At 39.5% G+C, this 13,915-nt stretch overlaps 1 protein-coding gene across 8 annotated transcripts in view; it reads left to right on the top strand.

Moving 5' to 3' along the window:
- mid2 (midline 2) overlaps nt 1–13,915 on the top strand; it is a 244,722-nt gene that overhangs the window by 93,958 nt on the left and 136,849 nt on the right. Inside the window, exon 1 of one of the 8 annotated variants that reach the window (XM_043704705.1) lies at nt 106–219. The exons of 2 other annotated variants lie outside the window; for them this stretch is intronic. The gene's annotated coding sequence lies outside the window, so the exon portion shown is untranslated. Of the gene's footprint in view, nt 1–105; nt 220–1,633; nt 1,677–2,404; nt 2,466–11,521; nt 11,726–11,939; nt 11,963–13,915 lie in introns of those variants that run through there. 5 more of the 8 variants (XM_043704706.1, XM_043704703.1, XM_043704699.1 and 2 more) reach the window with 5 other exon arrangements.

Here is a 13,915-nt window from a genome sequence, read left to right as displayed (position 1 = left end):
ACAAGCAATAATCCCATTTAATTGGAACTCACAGCTGTCTAATGAGAAATTCACCTTGCCACTTGGCAAGTGCATAAAACATCCACTGACAGCAGAGTAGGGCTCCTGAGCACAGGACTCAAACACTTTTTCCTTTTTGTTTTTCTCTTTTCGTGGATTTTCTTTTTGCATTTATGTTTTGCCATTAAGAGTTCGGACAACATCAACGGTGGACTTGTGGTAGGTGAAGAGCAAGCCCAATGTGGGGGAGAGTGGGTCCTGAGGTGACATCAGCAAGGTAGGCCCAGTGGTGTAAGGTGGCACCTGAGAATCGGCAACTTCATCGGCACTGGTGGGGGTGAAGCAGTATCAGAAGGGCATCATGGTAACATTGAGGTGGGCCACTGCAAGAAACTCCAATGCTGCTGGGAATGGCACAGGCAGCACAAAGGTGAGACAGCCCAGCAAAAGATGGCATCTGAGGATTGGCGATTTAGCTAAGTTGGGTCTACCGAGGCAGTGGTAGTTCTGAGCCAGCTCAGAACTCTAATGTAGATGGACTTCTCCTTACAAATAAAAGCAAAATGAAATGATATAGTTTAAACTATCAAAATGATGCTACATTGTGGTGACAAATGGAAGCTTTTCACTGTATTTAAATGTATCTCATTAAATACATGCAACAAAAACTCATTCTGTTTTGAGAGATATCCTACTGGACCCGTCTTATGATTCAGCCCCAACTTTCACCATAGCTTATGTCTCTCTCACTAAAATTACACTCTTAATGCCTCAACAGCAATATTCATTGTATCTTATGTAGGAAGTTTTTATGGTTGATTTTCCAACATGTTATATTGACAATGTTATTTGAATTACTTTATCAAATGTTCCATTAAATATCATAATAAATTTGATTTCAATGGTTTGATTCTATGCAGTCCTTCAGCACTTTGCTGAAAGAAATGCTGATATATAATTCAACCATATAGTAAGTGAAGTACTAAGCCAAAACCTTTTGCCCAAACGCGCACACTCTCTCTCGGATTCATCAGTTAGAACCAGGATCAGATACTCATTCTGCACTAGGGAGCTTGACATCTCCTTAATATTGACTGTTGGACTTTATCTAACTCAGTGCTGACCAGAATTTGAACTGAAATACTTTACTCTCAGCTGACCTTTTTATGATTTACTCAAACATTCCATGGATTAAACTCCCCAAAATGATCAGCGTTTTGTAAATGTGTAAATATCAATACTTGTTTTAAGTGACTTATTCATACTGATTTGAAATAATAAATTTATTTTATTATTTACCATGAAGCAAATGTGTGAAATCAAAGCGAATCTGCTCTTAGATTAGTGTCATCTGACCACACAGTCTCTCCCTCACTTTTTACAAAGCAGACAATGTTCATTGGGCAGAATCTTCACTGCCAGAAAAAGAGCAAGGAAGCTGACAGGAGGCAAAGGTAATTAATTGATAGTTGCCATGAGAAAGATAATCTCTGTGGTGATGGGAGGATTGAAGGTAAGTTCTGGGTGGTTGGCCTATAGGAAGCCTTCCTGCCCAACTCCCCATTGACACCTTTATAATCAATTAATGACTTCATGTCACTGCAATGATTAACTCCATTCCAAGGAGACAACAATGCGAGCAGCTTCCCTGATTTGTACAAGGAGAGGCCTGCCTGGTGGGTGAGAAGTGTGGGGTCAGGGTAGTGACATTGATCCACCCCTGGTTGGGATGATTCAAGGCGCAGCTGGGGAAATAGGAAGAGCTGCTGAAAGCCACTTCCTGTCCTTGTTAGTGAGGCCTCCCAGTCCCTATCTCTCCATAACCACATTCCCTTTGATAATGTACCACTCGATCCTGCTGCTTCTAGACTTCCAAGCTGAGCCACCAGCAGACACTGAAGCTTCTTGTGATGGCCAATCTCCAATTAGTCAGCATATTCCCGTACGGTGGGGCATAGCTGTCCTGGGAAGTGATCCTGATGGAAAGCCAATTGGGTGACCATGTAAGTGCCTGCTAGGTCCAAAACTGACAGGTTTTTCTATTTGTGGTGCAGCAGGCATTGCAATTATTCTTATACCTGTGGAAAGTTTGCCTGTTGTAACAGAACTAAGTACAGGTGTTAATTAATATGGTCTTAAACACTTTGATTTCATGCTATTTATTCATTTATTGTTTACAAATGTTCAAATTTTCAAGTTGCTATGGAGTTCATGGACTTGCCATGCTGTAGCTGTTGTGGCAGAACAAGCTTTAGGAAACCACACTGACCAAAAATCTATACGTTTGTTAGTGATTATTTATTATGGCGCAATAATTGTTTCCTAGTATAATTCTGTTGTATTCAGTACCTCGTTGTAGTGCTTTGTAGTGTAGTTCACAGTGGGGCATTGCTTTCAATTACAGGCAATGACTGAGAAAAAGACATTGAGTCAGAATTATCACTCAGAATTCAGTAAAGTACGTGGTGAGTGTGTATCATTTTTCACCATGTCTATTTCAATTGTGAAAATGCTCCAGCAGTTCGATGATTATTATATCCTTCCAGGCCTGGGTTATGCCAGCAGAGATTATTTGAGGGTATGGATTACCCACCTCACTTTGAAGGCAGTCAATCAGAACCATTGAAAAGCACAAAAGCAACATCCATAACTGTCCTTGCAACATATTTTCAGGTTTTGTTTTTACTGACTGCAGCATGCAGACTTATTTTTAATTTGGAGCACAAAATAAATATATTTTGACATGGTCAAAAGAACAAAGTGCTATGAAACATGCCAAATTAAATATCAGATGTAAAAATCTCCTAAAGGAGAGTTAAACAAAGTCTTTAATTTGCCAGAAAGTGAACCTCCATTCTTCAGTGCTCACATCCCCATCAATAATCTCTAAATACTTGCTGAAAAATGCATTGTTTGTGAACTTCAGATTTTCTTTACTCTGCAGTCATGATGGCATGTTGTGTTTACCAGCTGGACAACTGATGACAAACCATTCTTCCAGGTCATTTCCAGCATGACTCCTTGTTTTTCAACCAAAAATACCTCCAATAATGATCAGTTTAAAAGTTTGGGCTTAGTGGCACTGTTACTCCACCTTAGCTAGTTTTCAGCATTGGCATGAATATAGTTTACAATATGATAATGGCCCCCATTATTTTCTATTTAACCACTTTATTCTGTGTGACGGCACAACAGTATTTTTAATACGCAAGAGGTTTTGCATTGATTCATTATTCAAAAGTTGAGTATGAGCTCTGAGTCAATTGTGTGGACGATCATCTTTACAATTTCTCTGTGGATTGTGAAGCTTCAAATTGTCTTCCTCAAAAGGGAAATGTAATATTAACTTTTATTTCAAAAGGAATGGATTATAAAAAGGGTCTTGCCAAAACAATACAAGGAACTAATTAGACTACATCCAGAATATAGTGAACCGTTTTGGTTTCTGTACCTAAGGAAAGATATACTAACATTGGAGCTAGTCCAAAAATGGTCCACTAAATTAATCCCAGACATGGAAGGATTTTCGTACGTGTAGAGGTTGAGTAGGTTGGGCCTGTACTCAGGAATTTTGAGGAATAAGATGCAACCTTAATGGAGCATAAAGGATTCTGAGGGAGGCTTGACTGCATAGGTATGGAGAGGGTGTTCCTCTTTATGAGAGAGCTAGGACCAGAGCATAATCTTAAAATAAGTGGCCACTCTTTCAGGCATGAGTAGATTACTGTCTTAATCTGTGGATGCCTCTCAACAGAGAAGGCTGTAAAGACTTGGCTATTAAATATATTCAAGGTTAAAATAGACAGATTTAATCAGTAAGGTAATTGGATTGCACAGAAAAGACAGTTGAGCATTGTCAGATTGAGTGTAATCGAATGGAAGAGAAACCTGATGAGCTGAATGGTTTAGTTCTGCTCCAGGTGTTGGTATTAGAAGAGGTGGTGAACTTTGATTATTTTTAAGGAACAGGAGATAGATTTTTGATATGCAAGGAGTGAAAGTTGATCAGCCATGATCTTTCTGAGGCTAGAGCAGGTTCAAAGGACCTAGAGATCTTCCTGTGTTCCTAGTTCATATGTTTATGCATTTTCTTTCCTGACTGACCATGGGCAATTATTAATGTCAAAGAATGTCCAGAATATAATTTAAAAGAATATGCATTTATATTGCATCTTTTCATGTGTTCAGACCATCCTAAATACTTCAGCATGAGTTAAATGCTTTTGAAGCATAGCCATATGTAACCTAAGAAAATGTGGCAGATGAGATACTCGGACCAAGATTCCAAAAGTAATGAGAGAAATGACCAAATGATTTGGTTTTGATTGAAGATCAGTAAACAGGATACAAGAAAAACTATATTGGACTTTCGGGGCACAGTGGTGGTCCTACATCTGGGCTAAGGGGGCCAGGTGTAAGTCCCACCTCGTCAAAATATGTTTCATATGTCTGAGGTTTATTAAAAATTTCTTAAGGAAATATTGTTGTCTTAAAACATAAGCTTCGCTAACAGTTTCTCAGAATGGCATTGCCCCTTCAAGTAAAAAATACCTCATCATTAGATTCCTTGTATAAGAAACATTGAGTTAATTGCAGCATCAGCACATCTGACCTGCATTTTTTTTCTTCATAAAGGGACCACCTTGAAACTGCTAAATGAAGTAGAGAGTAAAAGAGCAAATGCAATTCTACTCATTAGCCCCCTTGCTGTATCATTTCAGCTGTGAGTGTTAATTCAGTTTCCTCATCCTGTTTGGGTTGGTCCTCTTTGTCAGTTCCCTGAAAAATGTCACCAGTTCTCAATGTTTAAAAGCACTTCAGAAAGAAACAGACAGCAAAAATCAAGGATGTTAATGCAATATTACTAGAATGGATGAATGGGTCACTATCCTGCTGCTGTTTGTGAAAGTAAACTTCCACAAGTGATCAATGCTTTCATAACAATGACGATCATTCAAAACTACTTAAGTGGTTGTAAAATTCCTGAGGTCATGTAATTTTTGTTGCAATTTCAATTATTTTAAAATCAAAATTGGATTAAAAATAAGTTTAAAAGGACAATGTACTTGAAAGAGCTTTTTTCCTTTTGGAATGTAAGTCCGGAATGATTCATTTTCCTTTTCCGGATGAGAGTAAGATGGCAGGGGTGAAGAGGGAGTGATGAAGTATTCAGTCATGGCTCTCCAAACATCATGGAGTGGACCAGGTGTCAAATGTACAAACTAATCTTACTTGTCAGTTTTTATGTTTGTATGTCACAGACATGGGCTGACTATACATGTATGCTATTTACTCGTCACTAGAATATTTATAAATGTTCAAAGGAAAACAGTTTCAAAGCTTTTTTTCATGAAAATAACACTCTTGAGAGGCCACCTGTTGGCAAATTTTGCTTTTGAAGACAAGTGGGGGCAGACATTTGTCTCGAGCAGTTGTGTACAACCAATGGGTACAGATTGGCTGCTCAGTATGTAAAGCACCTGAAATTTGACTGCACTGACTGCAACCAAGTTAAATGTCTCTCAAATATATGCACAACTGACAGGCAACCTGATGTCATCCATTTTATGCCCATTCTTGAAATGAATTTCTATCTTTTTTTTAAGACTTATAATTTTATTTAGTTATTTTAGTTTCTTCTAGCAGCAGCAGGTTGCTAATACTTGTGTGATGTCTTGGTGAGTGATAATATCATGTCACTTTCTGCATGTTATTGTAGATGATCCAAATTCAGTTACCAGCTGCTCTTCCTTTCAAAATGTGAGGATAGCATAAACCTTGGACATCATTTCTGAGGTTGGTGCTGACCCACTCTAGTATCATCAAAGTGGATGTTCTTGTCAATTCATGTTTGCAAGGGGTATAACAGTCTGTGGAACCTATATAAGGACCCAATGGAGAATGTAGATTCACTGGAGCTACTCCTAGGTTTCTTAATTATTCTGTCATTGTATGCATTTCCTAAAGTTGTTGTCAGTTTGTGGAATAATAGCGATGAATACTAACCATTTCACCATTATTCCCACAGGACAATGAGTCCACAGACATTGTGCGAGAATGCACATTCAGAGTTTGGTATTTCAAGTTAGTTTTTAACTGGCAGATGTTGCAGAAGAAGTCAGAAAGCAACATTGCGGAATGGAAATATGTGGCAGGTTCAGGTCATGAATCCTTTTGCCAATTAATATTGGAAGATATCTGCATAGGTTTCTCTGAGATCCATTCTATGTTTCCCTAGTCAGGAAAGTTTGAATCATATAGCATGCTAATCTGTTAATTTAGATTTAAGGGGCTGTTCTGGAAAAGTGGATGTTGAACTTTCCTGTACCTAAATACCATCTACCACTGCTAATGGAATATGCTGCTGTCACAGATTAGATTACTTACGGTGTGGAAACAGGCCCTTCAGCCCAACAAGTCCACACCGACCCACCAAACGCAACCCACTCCCCTACATTTAACCCCTTCACCTAACACTATGGGCAATTTAGCATGGCCAATTCACCTAACCTGCACATTTTTGGATTGTGGGAGGAAACCAGAGCACCTGGAGGAAACGGGGAGACACAGGGCAGACACGGGAGAATGTGCAAACTCCACACAGTCAATCGCCTGAGGCGGGAATTGAACCCGGGTCTCTGGCGCTGTGAGGCAGCAGTGCTAATCACTGTGCCACCGTGTTGTCCAGATTAATTCCAAGACTTGGTGAATGATAATCAGAATTTAGTTGTCAATAGAGTATTATTCAAATCCAGGGACATGGTTGAGTCAGCATGGCAGGGAAAACCTCACTTCAGGTAACCCTCAGTGTTTCAAAATGCCAATGCCCTTGCTGCAGGATGGAGTGCTTAGCTAAATGCAGTTGTGATAACACCATCCTGTGCATCCAAGGTGAAGCAGAGTCCAACTCACTGGCAAACACAGTGAACTAGAATTTCAACTGATCAGCATTCATTAAAACCACGCCACACCTCATCTAAATGAATGACTTGTCAAAGTTAGGGCAGTTTCATTAATTCAGAATCCGCCAACTGCTGAAAGACCTTAAGCTGAAATAGAAACAATACCACACGTTTAAAATAAAAAGTCTAAACAAACAGATTAATTCTAAGAGTAATTGACTTTTGCTGTAATCAGAATAGCCAATGATGGTACTGTTGTCTTCACATTGTCTTAATTATGAGACTATCTTGCTCTTACTGTTATGAACTGTAACTTGAACTCAGTTCAGCAAATCAAAGTCTATCACAAACAAAAGTATTCATTTTATAACTTACATAAATCTGCACTTAAGCAAACTCCCCCCACCCCTCATTTGGATCTGTCTGTAACATTAACATTCTGAGCCCAAACAGATCATGCAAGACTGTATGGTTAAGTTTTGCCTTCTCATTTGAGGGTCCAGCAACAGGAAATGTGTATATTACACTTCTTTTACAAACTTATTCAGGAATATTTTGAGTGTTAAAAAGCTGGAAGCTCTTTAGATGTAAAACATTTACACAAGAACAAATAAATTTGCACTATGCTGCAACACAGTGTGATACAATGGGACTTGTTACTTTTAAAATGTATCAGTTTGTTACCTGTTTTTGAGGAGCTTGGAAATTGACAAAATACAAACTGGACAAACTTGGCTATTGGTGTCAATAAAGAATATTAGTCCACTAATAAAGCTTTATTACAAGATTTTCAATCATTTTCATCTGCAACTAAAGACAGCAACTCAAATAATGTTAAAAATCGCACAACACCAGATTATAGTCCAACAGGTTAATTAGAAGTACCAGCTTTCAGAGTGCCACACCTGATGAAGGAACAGTGCTCCGGAAACTAATGCTTCTAATGAAACCTGTTGGGCTATAACCTGGTGTTGTGATTTTTAACTTTGTATACCCCAGTCCAATACTAGCATCTCTAAATCATGTCAAATAATGATCTCAGCCTAGCTTTTCTCTATCTCCATCCTGTCAACTGTTGGTCAAAGCAAATTATAGTTTACAATAGTCACCATTGCTGAGTTTAGCTTTGGCACTTAGTTTAGCCTTTAGCTTGATTAAAATAGAAGATGCCGAGAAGAGATCAGATGCTTCCTTGTAAGAGTAGAATGAAAATCATTGAACAATCCCCTTTTCCAGCAGATATTTACTATTCAAAATGTTGGGAGTAGGTCTTTTGTTCCTGTGATCTCAAATTCAGCATAGAATGGGAAGATGTTCTCAACAAGAAAATATTGTGATAGACTCATTGAACAAATTAAATTAATTTGATTAATTGGAATGCTATTCATTTGAAATTATAGTTTTGGACCAAAACCCTGGATTCCATCATGTACCACATCATAATCTGCAAACAAGTGTTTGTTTTGAAACCTCTATATTGTTCAAACAGAATGCTAGAGCTACTTGCACTGTTTCTAACTCCTCTTTTTCCCCTCACTTTTGGTTTGAGTGAACTGCAATCAAGAACTCAAGGGGCAGGAAAATGGAACCACCTCATGTCATTGCACATCTAAAGCCATAATGCAGCCCCAAGCTAAGACTTTGCTATAATCACATTTTGCAACCAAGGCATGAAGAAAAGCCTTGTGCTGAAATTTGACAGATATCTAAGCAGCAATAGAACCATGCTAGCAGAAAAACTAGTCACAGAAATAATGATTTTTGAACCAACTATGTCACAGCATCCAACTAGATTGTTTGTTTGATCCACTCCTCTTTTCCAGAAATGTTCTAAAATATTTAATATCTGGCTGGAGTGAAGGCAGTGCAAAGACATAAAGGTAGCAGAGAGAATGTCCATTAATTGGTAGCAGGCCCAGCTCTGAATCAGAGTGCTGGGAGTGTTGAAGTATCACTCTGAGATTTTCACTCAAAAATCTAAGTTGATGCAGCAGTGTTGGAGGTGCCTTTTTTCCCAGATGAAACTTTAAACCAATGTAAAAGATCACATGCCACTATTTCATGGAGAAGTACAGTTATCCTGATGTTTCTGGTTAGTATACAATCCTTAACATCACTGGACAATAGGTTATATGGTCATTATCACATTGTGCAGAGCCAAATTTCAGTAAAAACAATTTGACTTGTGCTTTACCTACACTGCGACTATGACTAGACTTCAAAAGTAATTAATTGGTATTAAATCACTTTGGGACATCCTGAGGTTGTGAAATCCATAATATAAACAGAAGTTGTAAGGATTTTGTGGCATAGTGGTAGAGTCCCTTCCTTTGAGACAGAGGTCTGGGATCATGTTTTACTTGTCTTGGAGGTGTCATAACATCCCTGAATAGGGTGATTAAAATGACTAAAACTCATCTGCCAGACAGCTGCGTAATCTGTGTGATGTGTAACTGGAAAAGCCTAAAATCTGAGTTTTATAATGAGTATAGGGTACCGTGTTTTAAATTGATCCCTACAGTAAGGAGACAGTGCAAAATATTGTAGCTGAGATTTTCTCTTGCATCGGTAAAGTTTTCATTTGTATAATATTTTTTGTAAGATTGAGATGGCAATTGTTCTAAAATATCCTGTGTAACAAAGTAGCTAATATTCTAGTGTATGTCACCTATTTTTGTTATTCTGTTACTGTTTGTGTAATGCGTCGTGCAGTATAATGTCTCTATTCACCATATGATACATAGTGACTCAGGCCTCGGCGGAGCACATCCATCACTGTGCTACCCTGTGTGTAGCAGCTACAATCCAAGGACATGTTCTGACGTGTGTGTTATCCTTTATGTAACTTCGCTTATCCGTTCATAATCCTGTACGATCAGTACTCTGCTCACAAGTTGCCCGGTGGCGACTTTCTTAAATTCTATTAGGAATATTCTCATTAAAAGTTGTTTTGAACAACACTGTGCTTGGTATTGAAAAACACACTCATGAGATCGTGCCATATGAGTTAACCCCCAAAATATATCTTATTGACAGTATACTACAGTCATAGAATGGTCAAGATACAGAAGGAGACAGTGAGGTCTATCTATTAGTGCTGGCCTTCTATAAGATCAGTCCATATGCAACTGTAACGCGGCTTGGGTCACCCCTTTTAGATCAGGATTTTTAAGAAGAATAAATTAGAAAGGGAAGGAAAATATTTATTAGACTGAAAAAAGGAGCTGCTCTATCTTGTTTCAATTCAAAGTACAGGGAGAAAGTGAACACTGCAGGTGCTGGAGATCACAGTCAAAAAGTGTGTTGCTGGAAAAGCACAGCCGGGCAGGCAGCATCCGAGGAGCAGGAGAGTCGGTATTCCTGATGGAGCTCATGCTCGGAATGTCGACAATCCTGCTCCTCTAATGCTGCCTGACCGGCTGTGCTTTTCCAGCACCAATTCAAAGTACTCCATTCAAAGTACAGATTGGTAACAGATACAAGTGCTAATTTGTGTCAGGATCTCAATGATTCGGTTTTGGCGTTATGTCTGAACTTGACAACATATCGTAGATTGACACTAGTGTAGTACTGGAATAGTGCTTTGCTGTCAAAAATATTGTCTTTGGAATGAGACTTCAAGCTGAGTTCTGTCTGTATAAGTTATTGTAAACCATCCCATAGCACTCATTGAAGAACAGTGGGCAGTACACTCGGTTTCCTGGACAGAGTATATCTCTCAATCAACATCACTAAAAAGTTACCCAAGTTCAACATTTTTCTAAGTCACGATAACAACAGTACTAAACAGTTTTGAAAGCTCGGATCGTTTACGAGCTTGTTTCACGCTTGCGAAGCAGTTGTCAATTGCAATAATTTCTTGCCACCTATGGCATTTATTTTGCTGTGCTTTAGTGTTCGATTTCACCATTATTCTCCTCTGACCACACTCCCTCTTGGAGGACCTGTGGGGGGCACCTGTGTTAAACTTTACTGACTTGGTTCTTACTTAATGATTAGCAGGCACTTCTATCGTGGGGGTGGGGGGAGATGTGTGTGCGCGCGCATCGCAGTTGAGTTTGATGTTCTGCCCACATCTTTATAATAGTACATCGGAATAAATGCACACAGCAGCAGGGAACCTGCCCGATTTTCCTGCAGTCATTCCAAGACCCTTGGGGAGATTTTGGTGGTTCTCGCTGGTGGAGGGAGATAACTGAAAACTGGCTAAGAATTGAGCCTAGGATTTTCTGATCTATTGTATGCTGAAGATTAACATTTTATCCACCAGAGCACTCACTACCTTTCCCACCCCTCCCCCCTTCATCCTCTGCAACATATGAATAAGAACCAAAAATCCACAGCACTGAGAGGTTTAAATAGTATTTGGCTATGAAGAAATCGGCTGTTTTCAAAGTCCTGGGAATGAAAACGGGGAACAATGAGCCTTCGGCAGTATCCCTAGCCAACTAGTCAGAGGTCAATTGTATTAACGACATGAGGCGATGGTTACAGTCACTAACAAGTGTTTTATTGTAGCTTTTCAGTCATTTTATATGAATGACGATCAAGGAAACAGCCCCTCTCAGCATGATCTAGTGCGCCAGAAAATCTTGCAGCTCTCTCTCTCTGTGGCAGTGAGGTAAAGTGGGAGGAGTTGCTTTCCTGCAATTGTGTCGCTTCAGAAGTTAGATATTCCGATCCTCGCTCTGTGTGTTGCTGTGAGGACTCGGCGCGGCTGCTTCGCTGTTCTCTCCTTTTCCTATTCTTCTGCTTTAGTGGTGTTTGTGTGGTTCTACTTCTCCAAGATGACAGGACAGTCAGCCGTATACCAGAGTCAGCTGGTAAGTAACCCCTCCCACCAGGGTCTTTTTAGATGCCGGATTTAATTCCCGTTTATGCATCAGCTTCTTTATTTTAGGGTGTCTGAGAAACCGAGAGAAGGATTAGAAAGGAGTTGCGACTGAACCGAGGTAGCCTGAGCTCAGTTTTTTTTTAAAAAAACTATCTTCCCTTGCAGTCAAGAACCTGTCATGCTCTCAGTTCGATCTTGGTCTGTGGATATATTTGCATATTTCAATGTACGTGTCTCTTCATTCAGAAGTGCCTTCAGGTTATATGATATACAGTTGTGGTTTGACAGTTTACTTAAATAAAACAGTCCCTACGTGTAAGTACAACGGTATTGAATGAAAATAGAGCAAAAGTCTCCAGTTTGGTTTAAGATGCATATCTTAAATTTTAGAATACTTTTACACATTATTTTGCTACAGAAACGACGTGGGTAATGTGATAAATCAATTGATGCAGTCAGTGCACTGATTTGAAAGAAATATGTAGCACTATACGTTAGGTGTGTTGTTTTTAATCTTGTTTGTTCCTCGTGTTATAATGAAGCTACACAGTAGAACTCAAAGGAAACATATGACTTCAACGAGTTAATCGAATGTATTTTGTTTGCTCAACTGAATTACTTCCATGTTGGATATCTGTGGTTTTACTGAGAAGATTCCGATTCCTTACAATGTGTGTGTTTGCCAGTTTCACGATTTCTGGGCAGTGTGATTGCTTGATCGATCTGAAAATAATCTGAGGGCGGTGGGTTATGTGGCGAGACTCGAGACACGAAGATGGTTCGTGTTATAAAATCGTTCTTCTAGCGACGAAAGTTTGTGAATTTGAATCATTTGCAAAGCAAATTAAGATTCAGTCTTTTGCATCTTTTCGTGCCTGAGCACATAAGAGAGCTGACGGCAGCTTCTAGTCGGACATTAGTGAAAAATAATTTACTGCAGAATGTGGTGTCCACAACGTGTTTACGGTTTTTCGCATTTTCTTTTCGACAAACATCTGGACAAGTGTATTTGTAATGCTACCACTTTTTATAACTGCGCCAACAAGCGCTCTGCTCAGATATAGTGATAGTTACTTGTCCTATTAAGTTGTGGGGGTTAGCTCTTGCCATGATGCTGAAGATAACTGGGCATTTACCTCCTTTTAAAATAGTTCACAGTGTGGCTTCTATAAACAGTCCTCGGTAGGCACGGCCCATGTGTTCCTTTACGTGATACTTCTCTGAGGAGTGTTCACGTGTATAATGTTAACTTCAGAGTGATTTCGCACCGTACCTGCGGGTAAAGCAGAGGCCACGCTGCTTACTTAGAGCATCAATTGCCCAGTGTCCACTATTGCTTGTTGCGACTCTGTGAAGCACCTAGGGCGATTTACTTCTAAAGGCGCTAAATAAACGCAAGTTGGTGTGTTACTTTTTCCACGTGACTTGTGTGGAATATTACGGAAATGTTGAGCTAAATCGGTCTTTCTCCCCATTGCAAAGCTTAAAGCCAGTTATAAATTTTGATTGAAGACAATGCGGGTTCCCACCAATTCTGACCAGAAAAAAAGTCAAGTTAAATCCAAAGCACGTGTCACTAGGCATTAAGGTAGTTTTGTCACGTGAAGAGTGAAGCTCGACCAGTTTCTGAAGTTTAGACTTTATTTGGAAATAAGTTTCCGTGTATTCATTTTTTGATTTGAATTCATTCTCTTCTGATTATTGTCGGTAGATTTGATCATTTCATAGGACAGTCCTCAGAACCTTGTCAGAGTGACAGTTGTTTACATCCGAGCCTAAACCAATAAAGATAACAAGCTGTTGTACAATGGAAGCATTGTCTAGCTTAGCCAGTCCTCATTGCCAGCAGTATATGGCAAGATCGTGGTGCACTGATTTTCCTTCTTGACTTCCGGCATCTCCCTATCCCCATTCTCCAATCCTCCTCCACTCTCTCTCCACTCCATCTCTTCCCTCTTCTCTTCCCCCCCCCCCCCCCCCCCCAACACACACACACACACACCATTTTATGCGTATGTGAGAAACATGAGAATGACGAGAACGAGGGTAGGTCCGATCAAGGACAGTAGTGGGAGACTGTGTATTGAGTCGGAAGAGATAGGAGAGGTCTTGAATGAGTACTTTTCTTCAGTATTTACGAACGAGAGGGACCGTATTGTTGAAGAGGAGAGTGTGAAAC

Source organism: Chiloscyllium plagiosum, chromosome 15 (assembly GCF_004010195.1).
Source record: "Chiloscyllium plagiosum isolate BGI_BamShark_2017 chromosome 15, ASM401019v2, whole genome shotgun sequence".
Taxonomy (NCBI): Eukaryota; Metazoa; Chordata; class Chondrichthyes; order Orectolobiformes; family Hemiscylliidae; genus Chiloscyllium; species Chiloscyllium plagiosum.
The sequence above is the reverse complement of the archived record's forward strand: the minus strand, read 5'-3'. Positions and strand labels throughout refer to the sequence as shown.